General features: G+C 42.4%; 1 protein-coding gene across 11 annotated transcripts in view; it reads left to right on the forward strand.

Annotated features, from left to right (window-relative positions):
* Positions 1 to 25,644, forward strand: part of KCNJ15 (potassium channel, inwardly rectifying subfamily J, member 15) — a 149,380-nt gene that overhangs the window by 92,921 nt on the left and 30,815 nt on the right. For 3 of the 11 annotated variants that reach the window (XM_011984144.1, XM_011984153.1, XM_011984142.1), the window contains exons 1-2: positions 9,313 to 9,397; positions 9,647 to 9,786. The exons of 3 other annotated variants lie outside the window; for them this stretch is intronic. The gene's annotated coding sequence lies outside the window, so the exon portion shown is untranslated. Of the gene's footprint in view, positions 1 to 9,312; positions 9,787 to 25,380; positions 25,601 to 25,644 lie in introns of those variants that run through there. 5 more of the 11 variants (XM_011984141.1, XM_011984152.1, XM_011984147.1 and 2 more) reach the window with 4 other exon arrangements.

The raw sequence follows: 25,644 nt of genomic DNA on the forward strand, positions 1-25,644 counted from the left end.
ATGGATGGATGGATGGATGGATGGATGGATGGATGGATAAATGGATGGATGAATAAATGGATGTATGAATAAACGGATGGATGGATGGGTGGATGGATGGATCCATAGGTAGATGGATGGATGGATAAATGGATGTATGGATAAACGGATGGATGGATAGATGCATAGGTGAGTGGATGGATGGATGAATGGAATGATGGATGGATGGATAAATGGATGTATGTATGGATAAATGGATAGATGAATAAATGGATGGATGGACAAATGGATGGATGGTAGATGCATAGGTAGATGGAGGGATGGATAGATGGATGGATGGATGCATGCATGCATGCATAGGTAGATAGATGAATGGATATATAGGTAGATGGATTGACTGATTAAATAAAATGCTGAAGTTAATAGAATTCTCTGTTACTCTGTATGCCCATATGTTCTTCATGGCCACAGTAAGGTTAGCCTTATGATGGAAGATTGGCATTAGTATTGTTATTTTTATTTCAGCTTGTGCCTAGGTTCTGTGTTCTCACATGTTCCCCATAAACATTCACATGGTCCAGTGTGCAACTATGAAAGAAGCTTCCCATCACCTGTGCCTCCCAACCTCACCCCACTCACTGCAGTCTGAGGAAGAAATCCAACACCAAACAAACACTAGAAAGTACCTTGCTGGCATGGGCTTCCCTGTTAACTGAACTAAAATTCCATCTCTAGGACTCAGTGAACTGACAAGTGTTATTGTTTCCAAACTTGAGCTATGTTCACCCCGTCCAGGTGCATTTCTACCAGCAATAAACTTATTGCTAGTAAGAGCACACCACATCACAAGGAACAGCAAATAGCAGACATATCTTTGCACCTTCACACAGCAGCACAGAAATTATATCTGGTACTCGATTCAGTGTCAGGTGGTGTAAGCACTTCATCAACAAATGAATAACAGAAGGGGTAACCGAGCAGCGACAAATATTTCGTTAAGTTCTGTAACCAAGATAGGAGATAGATTCTCACACTTGATTGCTGGGAATACATACATCCTATAAAAGCCAAGAGAGTTAACTAAGTGGCACAAACCTTATAGCTTATCAGTACAATGCAAGGCACTTCAGGAAAACTGGCCTGATAAAACTTGGTTTCCTAGGAACAAACTAATTAAATTATATTTATTCAAGTAATCTAAACTATTTGACTACTCAAGTGGTTGGACAATAAAATAACTAGAATAAGATTCAGAAAAGCCTAATGCCTACATTGCTCTCCCTGGGAGGTGCAGCAGCACTTTGAGGGCATGCAAATTGTTTAAGATATTTTAAGGCAGCTCAGGATCTCTGCATACGTTCTAGTGAAAACAACAGATCTTGAAGGAACTGAAGTGCATGGCTTCTGTGTCCCACAATTCAAACATGAGAGGAGATGAGAACTCCTGTATTATAAGATGACTTTGCACATGATCCTTCCTAGAGGTGAGTTTTCAGGTAAAACAGAGGGAGCTCCCTGTCGGAGTGCAACCATCAGGAAGAGGACCTTGATGTGGGCCACCTTGGCCCCTCACCATGGAACTTCATTCCCTGATGTCTTCTGACAGAACACACGTGGTGCATGTGTGTTCCTCCCTTCTCCAAACTGTGTAAGGACCCTGGGAGGTAAACTGTTTTTCTCAGTTCACTGGTGCAAAACCATCTCAGATAAGTCAATCCGCTTGCCTCAGGTCATTGAATTAGTAAGTAGCAGCTCTAGAATTTGAATCCACAGCTAAGGCTAAACCTACTTTTCTCCCTCACACCCCCAATGGACTTTACTCCTTGCCAGGAAGAAAGAATGTAACAATTCAGTGTCCCAAGGCAAGAATTACAACTTCAGTTCAATTTTGCTGTTGGTGTCCACACTGTAAAATGAGATTTGACTGGCAAGATAAGACATACCAATTTGAAAAACTAAGCAATTTGAAAAACAAAACATAATGACGTTTGCCCAAGAGATTGCAATGATTGTTTAAATTGATAACCCAAGTATTCTTTCTGATGTGTGTACTAGGTGATACATGTTATTTACTGATTGATACATGGTAAGGCTGCACCTTTAGATTTACTGCTGCCTACTAAGTACACACAGATTTCAGAAGGGAAGTGAGCAGAGGTGAGTTTTCAGTCATAACTTTCACTCTGAGTTAGGGTAACCACAAGGGCAAACCAAAACCAGTGGAACAGAATGAATGACAGACAGGAAATATTCTCCAGCATGTGATCAGGAATAAATCCATGGGGGTGAAACAACTCCAGGAATTTTTCTTAATGAAGAAGGAAAGAAAATACAGTCGCTGCATGTCTAGTCCATATAGGTGTGATCAAACACCGAGGAAACTGAAGCCTGACCTTGGCTCAGTCATAATTCTCTAGCTTTTATTCTTCAGGTCAGACCGTCAAGGAGAAGAAAAATAAGAAAAACCAGTACCCTGTTATTAGGCACTCTTTATCATCTCTTTTTCAGCTGGAGTCTCTGTCATCTCTACGTGCGCATTTGATAAGCTGAAGCGCAATGATAGAATAAGATGATCTTGGACAACTTTCTCTTCGAATTCATTTTTAGCTTAATATATTTGCTGTGGCTTCTCTAGGAAATGTTTGTTGAATTAGCCCCTGTGCCTTGCTAGGGCTGATAAGGAATAGGTGAGATTTAGTAGTCAAGAGTTTGAGTTCACAACACCCTCTTTCTATACTCCTGCTAGTCCTTCAGTGTGAAGTCTCTTAGATTTTTTTGACAACTCGGCTGAGATCTTTCACTTTACATAACTTAGCCAATTTGCATTGCTCAGTTTTTCCACAATAACTAGAATATTTGGCAAAAGGGTACAATTTTGCAAAGGGAAACCTTCCAAACTGAAAAACCTAGTTGTTTACCCAGTTCTCCTGCTAATAATAAATACCAAAGATGAGACCTGGGACTTCTCCTAGGCCCTCTTGCATTGATGCCAGCTAGAAAGAGGGGTATTGGTGCAGAATTAGGGTTTGAATGACATTCTTCTGTGTGGATATTAGAGGGATAAACTATATGGATTGATAGGGAAGTGGTTCAGGATGTTACAAATGAGGACGTTGTAGCCTAATAATATCACTACATGCTGGAGCAAATAAAGGGCCATAAAACATGCAGTGTACACCCAGCTAGCTCTTCCAGAGGCCAAGAACTAAACTTGGAAAAGGGTGAAAGAGGCCTGATCTATGCTCAGGAATTGAAATGTCATAGCAAGAAATATCAGGACAGGAGAGATCTGGAGGCTCACATTCTTCAGACAGTTTGATGGAACTTGGTGATGAAGGACATGCCTGAATCCAGCAGGTAGAATCAAACACCTGGCCTGTTCATTGATATTGTCAACTTGAAGGGCAGATATTCCATTGGCTCGGTGATTTGTTTTTAAAGCTGAAATGTGTGATTGATCATCAATCAAGCACCAATTGCTAAAATATGAAAATGGAAGGAAATGTAGAATGAATCACTACTTTTGTTTTCCCCAATTGATCTTTGAAATTATTCAGTGTGATAATCACATTTTCTGTAATATTCTATTTCAAATGTTGTAAAGTGGGTCTTGGAGTGTTGGGTTCAAAGTCAATCTGTTGTATGTAAGACAATGTGTCTGGTCATCTGGTAGAGATAGGGTCCACGGCACACATACCTCACCGTCTGGTCTAGGAGGCTTAAACCACAATAAGACAACAATAGAAGAGGTGGGGGTAATACAAGCCAGCACGCCACACATTGCCTGATGAATGATCCGGTGAGGCTTTCAAAGCAAGGCGGGATTTCTCTGATTGCAGTGGGCTAGAGAAGGTAACTATACTTAGCAGATATTGCTTTTCTATTTGCCAGCCCACACTGTCAACGGTGGCAAACAGTCATTATCATATCCCTTCTTTGACGGGAGTTGCCACAAAATAGTTCACTTGGTAAAAGTCTGTCTGAGGTGAACCAGGCACAAACGGTGTGTATTTAACATGTGGTGTAAGGTTGCACCAACAACAGTAAAGGAATAAAGTTCAATTTGAATAAGGCAAGAGGAAACCGGATCACCCTTGGGTTCATCTCAGGGTTGCTTCACAGTTTCTCAATTCTGAAGCCATGCTGCTGATAGGGACCTAGAATCACCAACTAACTCCAGTAGAAGTTTAAAGGACACTTCCATACGGAGCCCCTATAGAGTGAGGCGGGCACTTCATGCACCCAACTTTTAAGTATATACATTCCCACCTGACAAAGTTAGATTTTACAGATGCCGAGGCACATGTGCACTCAGTGCTAACAAATTAGGATATCAGGCCTGTATTAATGCTTTCATTTTCCAATTATTTTTTATTACATTTAACAGCCGACTTCAAAAGAGCTGAGGACACACAGAGGAATAGGGTGACCCAGCATCGCAATTTGCCAGCGAGTAGGGGATTTCTTAGGATGCGGGACTTTAAGTGTTAAAACCAGGGCAGTCAGTGGAAAACCAGGATCGTTGGTCACCTTACACAGGGATGACTTGAAGGTAACATTTTTATTAAGTAAGTTTTGCACTTTTGGATAATTTTTGAACCATCTCATTTAAGGAGAACTTCGGTAAAATAATTTCCATGTCTTCCTGAGGAGAAACGCTTTGTGTTGAGGATGGTGGGTGGTGGGAAGATGGGGAAGCCTCCGGTGGGAGGCTGGAGGTTGCTTTCAGCCCCATTTGCTTCTCCCAAGGGAAAGCTAAGGGACAAGGGGAGACAGGCGATTCTATAACCAAAGCCATTTTTCTTGTGATTTCTGGCTGTTTAAACTCCATGAGGCTAAGGCTAGAGTTACATTGCTAAGCTGTCCCAGAGGTCAGATCACTTGGCTCTTTTAATCTTTACTTAAATAATCTTTAATTATTTGCTCTTCATTTTGCCTGGAATGTCAACAACCCTACTTTGTCTCCACCTATGGAAATCTTGTGGCCTGCACTCAATTGTTCCCACCTCTGGAAGGCTACCTTCAAACTCCCAGGTAGAGTCAATTCCCCTTCCTGTGGGCTTCTAGAATATTATGGTCCTATAACACTTACTCCAGTTTAGGAACTGGAGGGTCTTTGGAACTCAGCAAAGAGGAGGCATCTGATTTAGTTACTAATCAAACTAAATTGACATGATACCAATAACAAAAGTTTCTATTAGTAACAAGAAAGCCCTGCTAGGATTCTCCTGGCATTTTGAGGAAAAGACCATATGCATAATAAAATCTCATGCATCTTAAATGGAATTCCACATTTTAGTGCTGAAATTCACGATTTCCCAATCACAACTGGGAAACTGACAGAGTGGAGGAAGATGGGAATATTGAGGGAGTGGGGAGCGATGGTTAGGGATAGTGACAGCACCCGCACCATGGATTGGAAAACACTCACAGGATTAGCCATCGTAGTCAGTGCTGCTGGGAGTCTGGCCCAAGCCCTGTGAATGTTCTGCATTGCTTCTGAGAGCCCATTCCGGTGCTTCTGTGTGTGTTTTAATTTTAACAGCCTGCTGCCCCTACCACCATCTTCATAAGATTGCCCCTGGGCTATGGGAGCCGCTTCCACTTCCGTTGCGGATGCAGGAAGCCAGAGCCCTTGGGAAATTGCATGTTTCCTTTCTACTCTCAGTCAAAGACTGATGGGCAGCATCACGGAAGCCCAGTTCTCTTACCAAGGATGCTATTTTCACTCCAGAACTCCCTCCCCAGGATTAGGCAGGGACTGGGTCTTGTCCTTGTCCTAAAATTGTACCCTGGCTTCTTCCCTTGCTGACTTGCTTTCCCCACACCACTTTGGGTTCCTCCTGGGAGTACTACTTTAACAAATTGCGTGTGCATTTTTGTTTCAACGTCTACTTCCATATAATCTAACCCCAGACAAGATTTTAATTTTGTGGCTTCCTAGGGCAAGCTTCTTGCTAGAAAGACCCAAAGGCAAGTAGGTCCTCACCTCTGGCCTGTGAGGTCTGGCAATGGGTACACGTTATTCTTCAAGACTCACCTATATTTCAAGGGATCATTTTCAATACCTCTAGGATAAGGATGGTGAGAACAAACTGGAGACAGCTGGCCATATCATGCTGCACCTGTGGAGGGCTCTTTAAGCTGCTAGATTCACGGGAGAGTCTGATGAAGTTTTAAGAACTATTGTAAGCTTCCATAAATAGCTCCATATCTAACCCAACTTAAATAGAATTTATTCCAAGGTAAAAATATTTTTTTCCCTCTCATCACACTTTAAGGTTTTTTATGTCTTGATTCAAGCCAAGATGAGGATTGGAAACATTATAGCAATTTTTTTTTTCTTTTTTGGAAATTATTCTTGGGAAACAGTTCTCTTGAAAAAGTTGGTTCTTATGAACTCTTCTGCCCGGTATTCAGATGTCTTTTCAGATCTTTGTAGAAAGATTTAGACTTCTATGTATTTTCTATGCAAATTTGACACATGTAAGAGTATTTCTTTCAGTTAACTGTGGAGATGGGGGTAGGGGAGCAGAAAGAAAGAAACACAATTTGCTGAACAGTCATTTATATTTGTTTTTATTTTCGGCTAAAAGGTCAGTAAAATTAACCATGTTCAATTGTGAAATGATTAGCTATGTTATTTCATGTAATCTTATACAGTCGATTTCCCGCTCTACTCCTTAGAACCAGATTGTGAAACAGATTTTACTCATTGGATGAGAGAGCGATTGGATGGTAGAAAATATTATTTTGTCAGTATTAACAGTTTGTCATATTTCCCTTAGTCAGCTTCAGAAATTTCCAGAAATACTTAGATCATTCAGTTGTTAAAGCATGCTAAACAAAGCCTGGCCTTTATGACAGAAGTCACGTAGACCCACATTTTAGAATTTCCCCACTCACCGCTCAACCCTGCAGTCATACATTTATAATGTCTCATCTCCTTTGGTAAACTGTCAGATCTGCAGACTCAAAATCTAATTGTTGACATATCATCAAATGAAAAGTAACAAAACCAGGTAAACATCACCAAAATCAAGAACATTGTCTTAGCATTTAAACTTTAAAATGTATTTATACTACTCTGGACTCATTTTCTCCTTCCATCATCTTTAAGATTGTTATGAGTATCTGCTCTACTGCTTATGGTCCTGCAAGAACTAAAACTTCCAGGAGTATTAAACTATGGTTATAATCCATGCAGTGTGTAACTCAATGCTGAGAAGAAGCTACGCATGCATATGTATGCTCAAAATATAAGAATTTAAGAAAAATGTACGATGATGAAAAATGCATGGACTGAAAGTGAAAAGAGCTCAAAACAGCTCTGTAGCTGTGTGACTTTGCACAAATCACTTACATTCTTTGGCTTCCATCTCCTTGCCCTTAAAATACAACTAATCAAGCCTACATTTTGGTCTGAGCATGGAATTAACAACATTTCTGGCAGTGTTTTACAAATTGAAAAAAGGTGTTCAAATGTTAGTTTATTAAGTAAAGCTGAGGCTGGAAATACAGATTAAATATAAGGAGATAGCTAAAGTTCCATGGTAACGAATCATATCTTCCATATGTAATCTTTTATCAACCCACTTGACAAATATGCATATTTTTTGAGGGACTATGATGTGCCAGATATTGCTGGAAAGATGTTTGGTGAAAGAGACAGGTACCATTGAGCTCTAGACTGGAACACAGACGGTAAACGGAAAAGCTTTAGGGCCGCTTCAGGCAGTGGTAAGTGAGATACACAACAAAAGGGAGTCTTGGGGCACGGAGTTGGATCGGGACCAGATCAGGTAAGGACTTCCCACAGGAGGTGCCATTCGGGCTAGGACCTGAACAATGAGTCAGCTCGGTGAATGAAGGCCAGAGGGGACCATTCCAGGCCGAGGAAACAGCCCCTGCAAATCATCCCACCAGAGCAGCTGGTATATACTCAGATCCTTTACTTCTCAGTTTTCCCTCTTTCATTGTTCTTCACCTCTGTGCTTACCCATTTTCTATGAGACTTTTAGCATATCCTCGCGGGAGAACTGATTCTAGACTGCTGGAGTAAAGCTGCACCAGCTTTAAGAAGCCCAAATCTTGTGTGGCTTCTTCATCCTCCTGCCCTAAACCCCTGGGAGCCCAGTGTCTGCTTTCCAGGGCCACCATTTAAGCTCCCAGGCTGAAAAGGAGTCTCTTGCTTCCAGGGAAAGGGCAAAAGAGAAGGAGACTGAGGCATACCATCTCCACTGGGAAAACAGAAATAGAACGATTAGGGGGAGAAAATGAGGAGGTCTCAGCCCTTCCTTCCTGAAGGCAGAATGACACCCCATCCCTTCCAGCTCCCATTTAGTTCAAGCACCCAGAGCAGCAGCAGCTGCACTTGGGGTGAATTGCGGAGCCTAGTACTCTGGTGAGAGGAAGTATCATTCATTTCCAACAGAAGCAAGGCGTTCCTCACCCTGTCTGCTCTATGTCAAACCAGATGCAGTGGCCTGGCCCCACCGAGGTGCCTGGGCAGGGGACGTGTGGGTGTATCATTGTCTCCCATGGGAAAGAAACCCTTTGTGTCTCTTGGCATTGCCTTTGGACCAATGTAGAGGGCTCTCTCTAGGGGAAGTACTTGTGAAAAATCCATTCCATCTCTTAGGATTGAACACTGTTCCCATGCACTCTGGCCGTGAGAAGGCCAGGAGAGCACATGAGCCTTGGGCTGGCCTCCCTTGATGTCGTGGCTGCAAGAGTCACTTTGCGTAGGATGGACATATAACCCCATTCCCGAAAGAAGCTTCCTGCTTCTGCTTCCGGAGATCTTCCATTAGAAGCCTGCTTCAAGGATGGAATTCTGACCATTTCTCATAAAGATGCCAGACTATGCAAGAATGCTGGAACCCAGATTCCAACACATATCCCCAAGCCCAATTTCCATGATCCAGAAGAACCCAATTTTGCCTGTGTCTATTCAACTTCTTCATATATATATACACACACACACACACACACACAAATATATATATATATAATATTTATCAGGGAAAATAGGGGTGATGGAAGAAAAATCAGCTCAATAAGGGGGTTGAGCTAAAAACATGAGTTTCCCTCTGTGGCACTTTGCTTAAGTATGTTTAATATAGGTATAGTCTATATGGGTTCATTCTGATTCCCCCAGGAGGCAAGAGGTTTTGTTAATATTCATTTGGGGAGGAGAGAGGAAAGAGAAAAAGAAAACATGGGATAAAGGAGAGATTGTTAGAAAAGGTAATCTGGTTATTTATTTATAGTTTACTTAGCCAAAGGGACCTTAAAAAAGCTTTGATAAGAATGGCCCAAGTTTCTTCAAAGATTAACTGGCATTCTTTAAAAAGGCATCAGTTTTCTTTCGCACAGGTGTTTGGAGAGCCTGGATGCCCCCTAGAATCCTGTGCTGGTCTGCAGATTTCCTGAAGACCTTAAGACATGCTGACATCATGGTCTCCTTTCTCAGATTCCTTCTCTCTCTCTTTCTCCCCCACTCTCTCTCTCTCTCTGTCTCTCACTTTCTCTCCTTTCCTCCCTCCCTCCCTCCTTCCCTGTCCCTCCCTCCTCTGCCCAATGTCTCCCAATCTCTTTCTTTCTCTCTTTAGTTCCTCCAGGTAATTCTTACTTAAACTTGTACCAACTTGTTTTTGACTGACAGTGAACAGTGAGAGAGTTTTCTTCATTTTGAGGAACCCTAAACACCTATCTTTCCCAAGGCAACCTGTCTGGACTGAGCATTTCTGTGACTTGACATAACTCCCCATCCAGCCAGGAGTCTGCACTCTTCCGTCTTTGCAGGTAAGAGGTACACGGTGCTTATGTCAACTCTGGGGCATGTGACATGCTGGAGGTAGTTTTGAAAAACTTTACTTCTAAAGGTAATGAAAACATTTGATTCTTTTAAAACTTATTTAAATCATTCAAGACGCCCGTGCTTATCTGGGGGAATTTACAAGTGCTGTTTGCATGTGGAAAATGGGATTTTAGTTAATGATGGGACAAAAAAAAGTGTTTTATTCTTGCTCGTGAAACAATATCCAGATGTTGTCTTGTTTGCTGTGGGTCTACGGGGGTCTAGCTCGCGGGAGAATTACTCCGACTTCGCTTTGCAAGGGTCTGTCAGAGCAAGTTTGTTATTGATTTTCAGCGATTGCATAGTTCTTTGGCTAATTCTGAAGCAGTTACTTTCCTTTGTCAGTGGGGAAATCAGTTTGGATTGCCGTAAGGCGAAACCTCGCTGGAATATTTTAAAATCTGTTACCTATCCTTATAAGAAAAGTTATGTAAGTTTTCTGTGGTAGGTGTATGGAATGTAAACAATCCTGACTTTGGAAACATTATCAACTGTGTTCACGACCCATGATTAATCTGTTTCTTAATCTGTGTGTAATTTCGTGAGAGTTTAGACTATCCTCAGCTAATAAATGTTATACTGGGTGAAATTTCCACATTGCTCCTGTAACGCCAACGTTTGTCTCCTCTGTACTTCCGCATTTAGTCGCTTGAAGGAAATAAGAATTTATTGTTCAATAGACGTTTATTGACCTCATAATTTCTTTAACCCACAGGTTAGAAAACTTACAACGAATGTAGTATTTAACTGTGGAAAACTAAAGACCAAAAATGTGTACCATTAATTCAAATGTTTAGATTTATTTTTATCTGAACATATCTTAATCTTTTTCCCTTTAACCTGTAAGAGGGATTTTGAAAAAAAAATCCAAGTGATTCTTAATATCCATTTTTTTTGCAACCTCAGGATCACATGCACACACTCACACTCATGCATGATCAACTGTTATCCCCAATCCTATCTTATTTTGTCCTCTCATGAATGTTTAAACAAATATGAAACAATCAGTAGTAATAGCCTTAGGTGACAAATTCTGTCCTATTTTAAATTGTCCTAAAAATCAAAAGAAAAGTGTCCCATAAAGGTATAATACATTTTTAAATACCATCATTTTGTGAAAACTAAATACAGTATCAGAGACACTTCCAGCCGAGTAATTAAGTAAGTCAGCACTTACCTCACACACAGCTTTCCCGGGCGCTGTTCTTTCTTTCCATACCTTCTAGGATTTTACTTTTTAGCAGTTTTTCTCCTTCTCTAACTGTTAATATAATAAATGACCATCCACCCAGAGGTAACAAGGCAAGTCTTCCCAAAATACTGAAGAGTAGAAGAGTTTAACCAAATTGTCAGTAGCAGCATGTCAGAAACGCTCATCAAATAACGGAACAGACTTTTCTTCACTGAATTAAATAAACGTATAAATAGTCTGGGGATTTTAGAGAAATTGCCTTAGTTGAACTTTGTGATTCTGGTTGCTTAAGGAAAACACATTTTTCTAAAACGTCCCCTCTCCATCTTTCCACTCCTTCCTCCCACTAACAGTTGTGGTCATTTTACAGAAAGTCTTATTTCCCCAATTTCCTCTCCTCACACTTCTCACCAGTGCAGACAGTCAGTGTTTTGGGGGGAAAGAGAGTAAGACCCCAGGCTGCATATGCCAGCAAACCTGAGAAGCCAACAAAAGCAGGTCTCCGGGCTCTTTCCCACAAGGCTCAGCACAACCTCACTCTGCTTCTGCATCGAGGAAATCTCGAAAGGGCTGTGCTTTCTTGGGGCGTGTGTGTGTGTGTGTGTGTGTGTGTGTGGTGTGCGCAATTATATAGCTGAATAACAATGACATACTCGGTACAAGAAAACCCACCAATATGTGACTTTAGACATGGAATAGAGAGGCAAAGTTATTCGGATTTAATCAGTACATGCCAAATCCTTGAAATATCCTTTCCTGTCCAATCTCCTCTCATCTGTTTAGAGACTCGAAGCAACCCACGAACTTTTTTGCATACTTTACCTCAGAGTTCAGGGTTGCTTATGAAATGTAGTTGCATGGTGGATGCGTCAGAGTCTTAGAGCCAACCTAACAGTCCAGAGACTGAGCTGTAAGCATGACAAAGCTGTAAATGACTGGTCCTTGGGAATGCGTGTTGAGGGTATATACACCTCCCTAATCATTTTCTTCAGTCTTTAATATGTAAGTCATACAGTTATCGTTACTTTTTTCCCTGCAACAATTCAACCATTGCACCCCAGATTAAATCGTGTATCTCTAAATGTGTTGTTTTAATTCTTTAATTCTTTCAATCTCACACTGAAAATTGTCAGAAAGCTATTACATGAGTTAATATTAACTTTTATATCCGCAAAGATGAGTTTGTTGCTTATTCATGGACAAATACAAGAGGCAAGTCAGTCAGAGGTTATTGTCTATCTTCTCTCTTTTCTGTCCTTTACCTTTATCTCATAAAAGCCACCTCAGGAGTGGGACTTTTGGTGCAGTTGATGGTGGGATAAGGCCGGGCAGGTCTGGATCTAGAACAAAGTGAACCAAGGGTGGGCCTTACTCTGTGCTCCTCAAGGATGCAGTGCCCTGGAGGGAAACAGGTCTGACCCAACACACCTGGCTCAGGTAACTTCCTGGTGCCAGTTTTGCAGACAGGTGAAGGAGCAGTGTGACCCAGTAGTAGCTCCAGAGACAAGCAATCTAAGAAGTGCTAAATCTTCCCCAAAGGAACACAGGGAGCCTGCTCCCACCTTTAAAAGGAGAACTAAGGGCAGAGAGGGAGAGAAACTAAGTTATAATTTATAAATAAGGGTTTATAAACATTTAGGAAATGCAAATTCTTTCTTGGAACCTTTATTTATAAGTTATAACTTAGTTTCTCTCCCTCTATGTCCTCGATTCTCCGTTTAAGAAGTTTTATTTGCTAAATATTACTCTGTTGAAATGAAAGAAGAAAAATGAGAGAACAGATATTTCTGATAAAAAGGCCAAGCAAGAAAGTTGAACTTGACAAGTGTAGCCTCTGGAACACATCTCTGGATTAATTCAGATGATAGTAGGGGGATCTCCACTCATCGTAATGCAGCCGAAATACACATAGTGAATTCTGTCACATTCCCAGGGAGAAGTTCAGTCAGAAACACCTGTGCTGTTCTCACAAGGGAAAGGTCAGAGCTCCATGAGGAGTTTGTGTATCTGCATTTGTCTTGATGGGCATTGTGCCTTAACTAGAGAAGAGATCAATAAACCAATGCCACCACCATCCAATTTGAATCCAGAAGTTCACACTTGACCTAATTCCAGAATACAGTTCGTGCTTCTAGAAGTAAAATTCTAAAGCACACAATTCCAGATATTTTAGCCACTATACAAAGATGAATCAGGGTCACATGATCATGCTCACGTCAGAAGATGCAGGAGAAGGACAAAGGTTTGCGTTTTGATACAAAACACGCATGTGCCAGCCACCCGATCGTTTACAGTAGGGAGTAGTTGAGTGGAAGGGCATGTCTGTACTACCTTAGGACTGAGGACCTACAGAGAGAACACTGGAAAGAATTAGCAACAGAATAACCCAGGTTTTGTTTGATTCCGTCTCTACCACCCCACAGCTCGAATTCAGAGCAGTCAATGTGTAGGGATCCACATTGAACCAGCCAAGCAGGCCCTCTCGTAGTAGCCTGGCCAGAAGTCACAGCAGCTGTGTTGGCCGCTGATTCCCTCATTCAGAGTTCAGACATCCTGAGCCTGTCCACGTCCCTGGGATTACAGATAACACAGATCCTCAGAGTCACCCCTGGGCCATCAAACAAAAACGAGGGTGACGCAGAGAAGGAACACTGCAGCAGGGAGTGCAATTCTTAGGATGCATGGATTTTGGTTTCACTCGCATCCTGCTTCAGTCGGAGCTGCCCTGGTGTCAGGCGGATAGCTATAGAACTCGTGTGCATTTTCTCTAGTGTCTGTACTGGAGGCTGGTGAAGATTTTACGGACCCTTAACACTGCACAATTTGGGGGCTTTCTTTAGAGGAAACAAATGCAAAATTAGGACTGTACTATTAGGTACAAGGATTTGGATACGACCTGAGCAAGTGAGGAACCCTGAAGCTGAAGTTTCATTAACTTCTTGATAAATTCACTCTGTGTCATACATAGCAAAGGCCTGATACTTGTCTCTTGAATGAATGGTTGAATTAATTTATGTAAATTTTAGCTGCTGGCTGCCCTCTCAATAACTGAAAAATGACAAGCAAAAAATACCAATCATGCTTATCCATATCTAGTGATCAGTGATATATGGAAAACTGATCTCAATGCTGTCTAGAATGTTTCTCGCTTCATTGGTACCTTACCATGAAAGGTAGATCCTTGTACTTGAATCTTTAGGTCATATCTCAGCCCAAGGGTAAGATGCTATCAAAGCCGCATTTCCTGTGGTAGAGTATGTGAGTACTGAAATTAACTGTGCACTTTTTCCACTTGAGGAGCCCCCAACTTAAAACTTAAAGAACGTTATGCTAGTTGTGCCACTAGACCCTAGAATGGTATTGAATGCATGAATAATAAGCATCTTCTCAAGCAGACTTGAGGGCTTGCCCCAGTGGAATATCTGTGTCTCTGGTGAGAAGCCTTCCTCTTTATTCCTTAGTTTCTATTAACGCTGTTTCCAATTTTTGATAGCAGTTAATTGTGTCATTTCTTGGTAGAAATGCTGGCTAAACCCATGCTTACCAGGACAAATAATGTTCTCACTCAGTGATGTTTACATTTTCAAATATTTGCAGATTGATATCTTGCTTCATCTTAGACCTCTTTGCCAAAAAATGCAAGGTCAGCTCCCTGAATCTTGCTTTCTTATTTCCTAAATTATCCTTCATACCTATTCCAACCTTTAAAGGACAAATTTGAAAAGTTTATCCTTTGCTTTGAAAGTTCACGAAATTTGGCATCACGTGTACTCTTCCTACCAATGCCATTCCCACATGTCTGCTAGGAGGTAAAGAAAATGTAATGAACCCTGGAGCACCTGGCTGCTGCAACCAGCATACTCTGAATACTAAGAAATGGGAACCCTGCCCTGTCTTTTTTATATTGTCAGAAGTTCGTGGAAAGAATTTATATATGGACAGTGAGCTGTATTACATATGGACATACACATACAAGTGACAAAGGCAGTGTGGGTGTGTATTTAGCTAGGACATTAATAACAAAACTGACTGTGTAGGTATAGAGAGGCTATCCCAATGTCAACAACATCAGAATACAATGGTGCTGTATTTTGAACATCTTGTGTAACATATTTCAAGTCTATAATTTTGACTTATAGTCCATATTAAAGGTTAAGTGCAGGCCGGGCGCGGTGGCTCATGCCTGTAATCCCAGCACTTTGGGAGGTCGAGGCGGGTGGATCACGAGGTCAGGAGATCGAGACCATCCTGGCTAATATGGTGAAACCCCGTCTCTACTAAAAATCCAAAAAATTAGCCGGGCGTGGTGGCGGGTGCCTGTAGTCCCAGTTACTCAGGAGGCTAAGGCAGGAGAACAGCTTGAACCTGGGAGGAGGAGGTTGCAGTGAGCTGAGATCACACTACTGCACTCTAGCCTGGGCAACAGAGCAAGACTCCGTCAAGAAAACCCACAAAATTACGTGCACACAAAACAATTGTCCTCTAAACAGTGTTTTTAAAAAGTGATGTAGTGACACTGATATCTGACTTTTTTTTTTTTTTTTTGAGATGGAGTCTTGGTCTGTCACCCAGGCTGAAGTGCAGTGACATGACCTTGGCTCACTGCAACCTCCACCTCCCAAATTCAAGCGATTCTCCTGTCTTAGTCTCCCAAATAGCTGGAATTACAGGCACCTGCCACCACACCTGCCTAATTTTTATATTTTCAGTAGAGATGGAGTTTCACCATGTTGGCCAGGAGGATCTTGAACTCCTGACCTCAAGTGATCCACCCACCTGAACCTCCCAAAGTGCTGGGATTACAGGCATGAGCTACTGTGCCTGGCCGACATTGACATCTTAACGTCACTCCTTAAAAAGAGTTGGATGTAATGTCACATGACTTGATTCTTATCAACAGGAATGCTGTGATAATCCGATTAAGAAATACTCAGTGTCTTGGTTCCTGGGCCCTATGAACAGAAGAAGGCTAGCTTCTCCCAGGCAGGCCAAAGCTGCTTTGAGGAGGGAAAGGAGAGGTGAAGTCTCCACTCCATTGCCACCAGGATACAGCTGCCTGGGAAGTGGGGGAGGACTCCCAGAGGCTGACCCTATACTTCCTGTCTCAGGAGTCGGGGGACAGGGGTGATTCTGCTGGTGAGAAGGCAGGAGGGAGTGTCCTGAAACACAGTTGAATTTGACAGCAAAGCACTGTCTTTCTATCCTGGGAAGTTCTGTGGTGAGCGGAGTCCTGTGAGGGTCCTGGTAACTCCATCCCTGCAAGAAATAAGAAGGTCTGCACTCAAATACGTTCAGAAAACCCTTCCTAGTTTAGGCCCCTCTTGAACCTTCAAAGCAATCATTCACATTTAAAAAACCCCAAGAAGTTCTGCAGCAAAGACATTCTTTAACTTTGAATCTGAGTTGTACATCCATTTTGGACCACAGAACTGTCCACCACTTCCTCCCTGACCACAACTATGATTCCCTGCTCTGACTAACGTTTCACACAACCCCGCTGGGGATGCTTTGGCCAAGTGTGATGGGTGTAGGGTGGCAAGGCATCATGCGATCCAAGAAAGAACATGTGTGATGTCCACGTTCCATTTAGGTGTAAGTTGTACTACCGGGGCCTGACTACCCCTGCATGTGACTGGCCAGCCTTCAGGTTTGCAAAGTGGCTGCTTACAGTCAGCCCCAAAGAATTTTTTTTTTACTTTCTTTCTCTTCATTTCTTCATATCCACCTTATTCCTAAAAGAATTTAAGTGAATTTACAAAGATACACACACACACATCATGAGATAAAAGAAAAGAAAAAAAAGAGTAAATCTCAAAAAGGCCATTTGATTAAATCATTTACTTACAAATCCGATCTATTTTTAAAAATCACAATTAAATGCACACAGATCCACAGTGGCAGAATCTTACTTTTGAGCTCAACATTAAATAGAGATCTTAACTATGTTTGAACTTAACTTAGCTTCCTACTTGAACCTAGGAATCAACTGGGCACTCACTGAATGTCATTTTACGTGCACTATATTTTACAATTCTTTTGAAAGACAATGTCCATTTTCCTCTGTGGATCTTTTAAATTTTATTTCACCTTTTACACCCCTTTATGTATAATTTGTTTATGCTGAGATTGTAAACTTTCTTCACTGGCTTAGACTCAGGTCTGGCACTAGCCTAAGGGAATAATCTCTGGTCCATCAGGCCTGGGCTGGGAACCCTCTGTGGGATTCCTTCCCCATTCCTGGAGATAGCTGGTTCGCCCTGCTTGGCCTCGCTTTACAACGGCCTGCTTACTTGTCCCTTTTCCCTACAGGGCTACAAACTCTTTGACAATGGAGATTTTACGTAATTATTTCTTTTTGCTTTCAGAGCATGGCCCAAGGTATTCCTCAAGCAATATGTATTGAATCCACATGCACTGACATGAAAGGCATAATTTTTGCTATAATTACATCTTCACTTTCACCATGAACTTACATCTACCTCGTCCTGCAAAGGCACAGCAGAGACCTTTTTACCTGAAGTCTTTTGAAAATATGTGTGTGTGAAAACGGCTAACTGGTGTGTTCTCTCCCTTGGTGAACATTACAAAGTGACAGATTGGCTGCTAGAATTGTGTAAGTGAGGTTATTAAGGAGGGAGACATCTTATTAAGGAGTGAAAAGAAACAGGGAACCATGTGCTTAAGATATAGTAGTTGTGTAAACCCAACAGAGGAAAAATAGAAAACATGCAGGTTATTTTGGAAAGAAGAAAATGAAGAAACTTGAAATAAAACAGAAAAGTAAATACAGAGCCAGCAGGGTTCAGCGTGGGAGTGTGGGCTGGAAGTTTGATTCTGAGGAAGAAAACAAGGCGAAAAAATAAAAGGAAGAATATACTGCAATCCCAGGCTAGAAAGGGGTAATTTGATCTATGGAGCAGCAAATGCAGAAAACAACAAAATTAGCATCAATTCAGTCTCCTTCAAACACTATGTCTAGATCTGGCTTGTGTTAGCATACCTGTGGCAATAAAGGTATTTGGCTCTGAATGTGTTTTAAATTTTAAATTGAGAGAATTTTCTAACATTTGCCCATTTTAAAGATGAAATATTATAGGACTAAAACTTGTAAGGGCCACTTTTCTGTGATTACGGTCAAGTGCATTTCGTTGCAGCTGGGAGCAGCTTATGCCAGTATATGACATTCAGAGTCTAGGGCTGCATGAGGATATGTACATTTAAACATGAATTTTATAATTATGAATATTAACCTGTCTAGTCCAATATCCTGGGAATGTTCCCTAAAGGATACTTTCTGCACAGCACTTTGTTTAGTTTTCAGTATCTGAAGAAATGGTCTGACTTGCTAGCCCTGTGGTTGGTAGAAATGTATATTTAATGAGTTTTTAAATCAACTCTCACTCAGATTTTGGATAGTCAGGCTTTAATCCTCAGTGATCTTCACCAAGCACATTCTTGCCAAGGGCTTACTCTGCAGGAGGCCGGGAGGTCAGTCTTATGTCGATTTAGAAGATATAAGCGGAGAAGACTTAGTCCTTGATCTCAAGGAGCCTCCACGCTGCTGCTGGACAGAGGTGTGGATAGGAAGACATGGAAGTAGAGAAACTGTAAAGAAAAACACCCAAAGCACAAGAAAGTCTCCAGTGCCCAGCAGAATGTGATGACATTGACATGAGAGACCCTGATAAAGTTCCAGGGAAAGTCAGAGAGGGAAAGACCAGATGCCTTTGGGATGATTGTAAGAGGCACTGGGACATTTGAGACGTGCCTTGCAGAACAAGAGGACTTCCAGGGTCAGGACGGGGAGAAGCCATCAGAGCAGCAGGGTGACGGGAGTTAACGTGCACCAGCAGGAGGGTGTGGGAGACCAGCAGTGTGCACAGGGGCTGAGCTTACTGCAAGGAAGGAATGGGAGAGTGAGGGCCACAGTCAGGACAAAGCTGGCAGCCAACAGCCAACAGTGCTGAGCACTCCTGAAAGGCCAGGCAGGGCTCTTAGTATTTCTTTTTGTTTGTTTGTTTATTATACTTTAAGTTCTGGGATACATGTGCAGAATGTGCAGGTTTGTTACATAGGTATACACGCGCCATGATGGTTTGCTGCACCCATCAACCCATCATCTATATTAGATGTTTCTCCTAATGCTATCCCTTCCCTAGTCCCCGACCCCCCTGACAGTCCCCAGTGTGTGATGTTCCCCTCCCTGTGCCCATGTGTTCTCATTGTTCAACTCCCACTAATGAATGAGAGTGTGCAGTATTTGGTTTTCTGTTCTTGTGTTAGTTTGCTGAGAATGATGGTTTCCAGCTTCATTCATGTCCCTGCAAAGGACATAAACTTATTCTTTTTTATGACTGCATAGTATTCCATGGTGTATATGTGCCATATTTTCTTTATCCAGTCTATCATTGATGTACATTAGGGTTGGTTCCAAGTAATTGCTATTGTGAACAGTGCTGCAATAAATATGTGTGCATGTGTCTTTATAGTAGAATGATTTATAATCCTTTGGGTATATACCCAGTAATGGGATTGCTGGGTCAAATGGTATTTCTGGTTCTAGATCCTTGAGGAATCACCACACTGTCTTCCATGGCTCTAAGTATTTCTTAATCCTCATACAGGCAGACTTTCTTACTAATCTCTTTAGAGATGAGGAAAGCAGGGTGCAGAGGTTAAGAACATGCCGGGGCCACAGGCTTCAGAGAGGGGTGAAACTGGCCTTTGAAGCTAGGTCATCCATCTCTAGAAGCCACACCCTTAAGCCTCTGCTGCAGGAGATGAAAGTTAAGCATAGGCAATGAGGAGTCACTGAAGATTTTGGTTTTCTGAGTCCTGAGCTGCACTTCAGAGAAAACAGTCTGGTGGTGATGACCAAGTGACTAATTCAGAGGGCATTTTGAGAGACTCAGTGAAAGGAATGAAAACCTGGACCAGTGTGGTGGCTGTGGGAAGGGACAGGAGAGACACCTGTGCAAGGGGGATTCAGCAGGTGGAATCTGGGGCTTGCACTGATTGGATACAGGAGTAAAGTTGCTTAAAGAGGGAGAGGTGAGAGTGAGGACACCATTGTTAGGAAACAAAAATCAGGATATGTAGCTGGATTTAGGGAGAATTATATACCTTCAGTTTTGGATGAGTCAGTTCTGGACTGCTCTCATTCCAGGGGATGTTGGAAACAGAGACTGGATCCCTGAGGAGATGCTGTTGGTGAGCATTGATTAACATCATGGGACTCTGAATGGGCAGTAGGGTAACTCAGAGGATGCCAAGAGAGAATAGAAAGATATAATAAAAGAGGATGAGCACAAGACCTTGGGGAACATAATTACAAAGGATGGGGAAGAACAAAAACCCACCACACTGCAGGAGAATGAACTCTCAGAGAGGCAGATAGATGACCAATGAATCTGCTGACCCACTAGCAACCAACAGGAGGAATTTTCTGAGGGAGACACAGTTAATGGCACCACCCTTGATTCATATATCAGAGAAGGGGAAATGGAGGGTGTTGAGGGGAAGAACCAGTGAAAGAGGAAGGCTTGGTATCACCCTGCCAACTCAGTTCAGATGAAAAGTGTGAGAGGAACTGAGAGATTATCATTTGGCTGGCAGAGCAGAGTTCTCAGGATCCTGGAAGCTGGCTGCCTTCAAGCCTATTAATGGTGAATGTTTCTTATGCTGTTTTTTGCTAAATTTGACAAACCCATTCACCTTCCTCCTCAAAGTCAACTGAGTTATTCACTCAGTTAAATCCATCATGACTTAAGAAGTATATGCTTAGCTTGGAGAGGGGGTTACATCTGTTCCTGTAGTCACATAATTACTGGAGACATGAAGGAAGATTCCAGCAACTCAGGCCCCTTCTGAACAGGTTGAATACCTGGTTTTTACGAGCAACCAGCTTGTTTTCTGAGAAGCTCTGAGTAACTACAAGTAAACTACAAGTCTGTTCTTGAATATGTTTATAATAAAAAAGGAAAGATAATGCAGTTATTTGCTAATTGCTGCAATGATTAAAGCAAGATTTTTCAAGTTTATCCTTTCATAAGACCGGCAACCTTTTGAACACAAACAGGATCTGACAAAAATAGTAATAACGAAAGCGGGAGAACAAGGAAGCAATGCCAGTTTTCTTCAGAACAATCAGTTGCCACCGACTTCGAACTTACCTGCAGTTTAAAGTTTCTTTGGCTGGGACTATCTTCTGTTTTTTCAGTGCTGTACTGTGATTCAGCCAAACTTCAGCAAAAAAGGAAGTGCTGCGTTATACTAGTATTGAAAGTTATGTAGGTGGATTTTTAAAAAAAAACACCACAGCCTAAATTTTCTTAGCAAAAGTCAAATGAGTAACAACACACAGTTTGGAAACATTTGGATAGGAGAAAACAAATATCTGATAAGAGTACTTAAAATCTGACAAAAAAAAAAAAAAAAAAGGTGGGAGGAGAGTGAGAAAAAGCCCCTGACAGGTAATGGTAGAAACGTGACAAATGGAAGGTCATTCTAATGAGAGAGGCAGCCTGGTCTCATGGAAAGAGACTTTGGCCTTTGGAATCTGACCTTCCCGGATGTGAATTCCAGGTGTGCAGACTCCTGGCCGCAGTGCTTTTGGGAAAGGTGCACTAATGTTCTGAGCTTCAGTTTCTTAGCACATTATGAGGCATATGGCAAATAGACAGGTGGGTTACTTCTCTCTCCACGCCAGGTTTCGGAGGTTTCAGAGAAGCTGGTCTGACCCCATCTCCCAGTGTCATTGAGAAAACTGAAGCTCGGAGGGGCTGGGTCACTTGCCTGAGGTTTTGCAGCACACAGAAGAGCTCGTTCTCCTAATGTGGTTTGGAACTCCTCACCAGGCCTCCTCCTATCTCAGGTGGAAACTAAATCCCACTGATTCTCCACCCTCCTTCTTCCCCAGGACAAGGCTGAGCTCAAGGCTTGTCCCTAAGGCAGCTGGTGAAGGAAAGGTTCATCTTGAAGGTAGAAGCGCTGGACTGGAGTCCCCACCTGTGGGCTGAGGGATCCTCCACACGTGATTCAACCCTCTTAGTTTCTCATTTGCAAAAGGCAGGGTAATTCCTACCACAGGACAACAAGGAAGTTAAATGGCATGATTTTTTGTGAAAGTGTTGTGGAAAGCACTTCCGTCTTCTAGCTCATGAATCAGTAGGGTATGAGCATTCTCAAAATGACCAGAACGATTCCTAATTTCCTTCCTAACGACCTGATTCCCTTTTCATACGTTCTTTTTGTTCTAAAAACAAAACAAAACTTACTTTATAAAGAAAGCCTGAATTCCAGAGCCAGAGTCTATCCTTTAAAAACTTTCAAGCTTTTTTTAAAAAAAAAAAAAAAACTTATAAAAGGCATTATACCCTATAAGCCACTCATACTTTCATAAGCAAGAGTTGCAATGTGAAAAAACAGTGGTCAACAGTGAAAAAACTCACTTGCTGGGTTTGCCTGTATGAACAAGTATTGTTAATACAAATTGAATCAGAAATTACCCTTGTCATTGTTTTCTTCTGGAGTTTCTTCTTTCATTTCTGTTTAAAAATACACAGACACATTTTAAAAAGTAACTATCTTCTATGTTTTATAAGGAGGAGAAGGTGATAAAGAAGAAGAAAATGAACTTGGCATGCAAGTGGGCCTGGCTCTGGAATTCGGGTGGGTCTAGGAAAAAGTACAGACCTCAGTGGAAAACATATACGGGTGTGTGGGAAATCCCTGTAAACTATAAATTGACTACACAGTGCTTAAGCTGGTGTGGAGAGAAACCACAATGCTCTCTGAAACCAGAGAGGAGGGGACAGAGAGTAAGTTTTGCATGAAGAGAGCACAAACTGTCCCTGGGAGATGGAGCTGCTAGTAATTTTTGGCAGGCTTAACTGGATCTATTGAAAGTTACCACTGTAAAACCCCACTGTTGCACCCTGGGGTTCTCTGTGGGATGCCCCTACTTGTATCATCCAGGAACCCTATGGCCTGACTCTGCTTCACCCACACTTCTTCCCACTGCTCCCCAACAAGGCCCCCCCGTTCAGTTGTTCCTGTATGCTTCCCCACTTCACTGCCATTGCCTGTGCTGTTCCATTTCCTGGAAAGCATTCTTTCCCTGTTCTATTAGAATCTCATTATGAAGTCTGAAGCCCTTCAAGGACTGTCAAGACTCAGCTTTCCCTTCCCCATGGGGCCTTACCTCTTCTACACTTTCTAAATGTTATCTTCTCCAGGCTGAACAAAACCTAGTATGTCTCTGTGCCGCTAAGGACTAATCAGATGCTGTGTCCTCATTCATTTGGTGTTGGTGCCTCCCATATCTCCCGTCAGATTACCAGCCCCTGGAGGGCTGAGAGCACGTTAGACATGGCTGAGCTAGAATCAGCTCCCTTTTGCACCCTGAGCTGAGTGCATGCAGGTCTGCATTTGTAATCTAGCCTAATGCAACATGAAACTTATTATCTCTCTTTTTACAAATGAGGAAACTGAAGATCAGGGAGACAGCGTCACTCGTCCAAAGCTACCAGCCCAGGTGCCTTTCAGAAGGCATCTCACTCCATCTTCAGGATGATCCCAGGGGGTAGGCTTTCAGACTTTGACTCCTCCTATAAGGTCATCACTTGAAGATCTGAGATTTGAACCCAAGTCTGTCTGGCTCCTACCCTGTACCTTTCCCACTATAGCATATTGTGTCCCTGTCACCAAACTGCCCAACACGAAGTTGAACATGGAATCATATCAAATGAACTTGTGATCATCCCATTTTGTCAAAACTAAGAGAACATTAAAAAAATCAGCAAATTTGACCAGAGCAGTGTATTTATGGCAAGACCAAGGCAAAACTTGATTCCTCATTCTGTGCTTTATCATAATGACTGAAAAGGTTCACAGGTATATTCATATTTAAGGGAGTGTGTAACTGTTAATTCCCTATACGTTGCATGCATCATCAGGAATTTCATATGCAGCAGATAGGCATACAGCCAGATTTCTGCAACAGCCAAAGGCATTTCTGAGTGGCAACACCACTCTGATCTGGTGGAGCCATGTCCATCTGGACACTGGGGAGCCCCAGGCCAGCAGGGTTTCTGCTAAGTGGACCTTTCCAAATCCTCTCTGGGACAAAACCAGGTTGGGCATCTTCAAGAAAAGATGCTCTTGTAAAGTTGTTGTAGCTGCTTAAATAAGCCCCAAATAGAATCTAGTCAGTCTCTCTGTGCTTTTCTTTAAATTTCCCTTCATAGAAAGCTAAAACTTAAAGAGATTTCAGAGAAGCTAGTCTGACCCCATCTCCCCGTGTCATTGAGAAAACTGAAGCCCGGAGGGGCTGGGTCACTTGCCTGAGGTTTTGCAGTACATTCTCCTAATGTGGCCTAGAACTCCTCACCAGGCCTCCTCCTATCGCAGGTGGAAACTAAAGAGGAAAAGATGAAGCCTAACTCAGAGGGAAGCAACATAATTAAACTGGCTTATCGTTTGGCAACAGAGATCAGAGGAGTGAGTGGAAAGAAACTGAAAATCGGTTAAACACTCGCAGTTTGAAAGAGGCATGCGATTCCTGCTTTTCCTAAGCAGCTGAAATGTGTTTATAGATCCTTCCTGGAGCTCTTTCATTGCTATTGTCCTATAAGGGGAATTCCTGGAGACTGAGCTGGGTGGTATTTGAGTATTCTTCTCAATGGAAAGCAATAAGCCTGCTACACTGCTTAGGCCACACGATCCCCCAAGCCTGGGCTGCCAGACGTGGTCATCATTGTTCCAGCAGATCATACCCATCCTGTGCAGAAGGTCACTGTAGGAACACATGGCACAGGGAAGAACACGCCCATAAAAATTCACATGGTGCTTGTCTAAACCAAAGGCAGGTGAGATCCATCCACTGTCATGGGCAGCTGCTAGCATGCTCCCATGTGTTTACAATAATTTCTCCACCAAAAGAGGCTGCTTTAAAAACAAACTGCCAAAACCTGTGACCCAGCGCCACATTGAGACAGAAAGCATGGGACTGTGACCGTTTTAAGAATTACTAAAGTATGAGGCTTGACCAGATCATTTTTCTAAGGATCCAGAGCCCTTTAGAGAGAATTCAAGAGAATTTCTGGTGACTTCCACCACCTCTGAAGAATTAAAAAAACTCACGTGTGTTGCTTTCCCGGCCTCTGTGGTAGTTAATTCTGCTTGGCAGTTTTTGTTGTCAAATAGTTTTTTAAAAATCTGGAGCTATCTCAGATATAAATACCTTATGATGCCAAAGGACTGTCTTTCACCCATAAAAACTGAAGCCATGTGCCAGAAGCCCTCGTGGCTCAAGGGCTCTGTCCTTGGACACGGATGAGGGCAGCTGGGCGGTGGGACCGAGGCTCTGCCTGAATGCTCAGCTTCTGCAGGCTAGGGTGGAGAGTGTGCTCCCGCCTACTGGCTCGGCCAGCGCAGGAGCACGTATCCTGCAGGTTTGGGTTGCACACAGGCTTTCCCCTGCGGAGTCAGTTCCCCAGATCTCTTCATCACTTCCCCAGATCTCTGGGATCTTCCGCTGAGATTGGGCCCCAGCACCTGGACTCAAGGTAAGGCCCCTTAGGGTGCTTCTAGCTGAGCAGTCAGGGTAGTG

Source organism: Mandrillus leucophaeus, unplaced genomic scaffold (genome assembly GCF_000951045.1).
Source record: "Mandrillus leucophaeus isolate KB7577 unplaced genomic scaffold, Mleu.le_1.0 Scaffold262, whole genome shotgun sequence".
NCBI lineage: Eukaryota > Metazoa > Chordata > Mammalia > Primates > Cercopithecidae > Mandrillus > Mandrillus leucophaeus.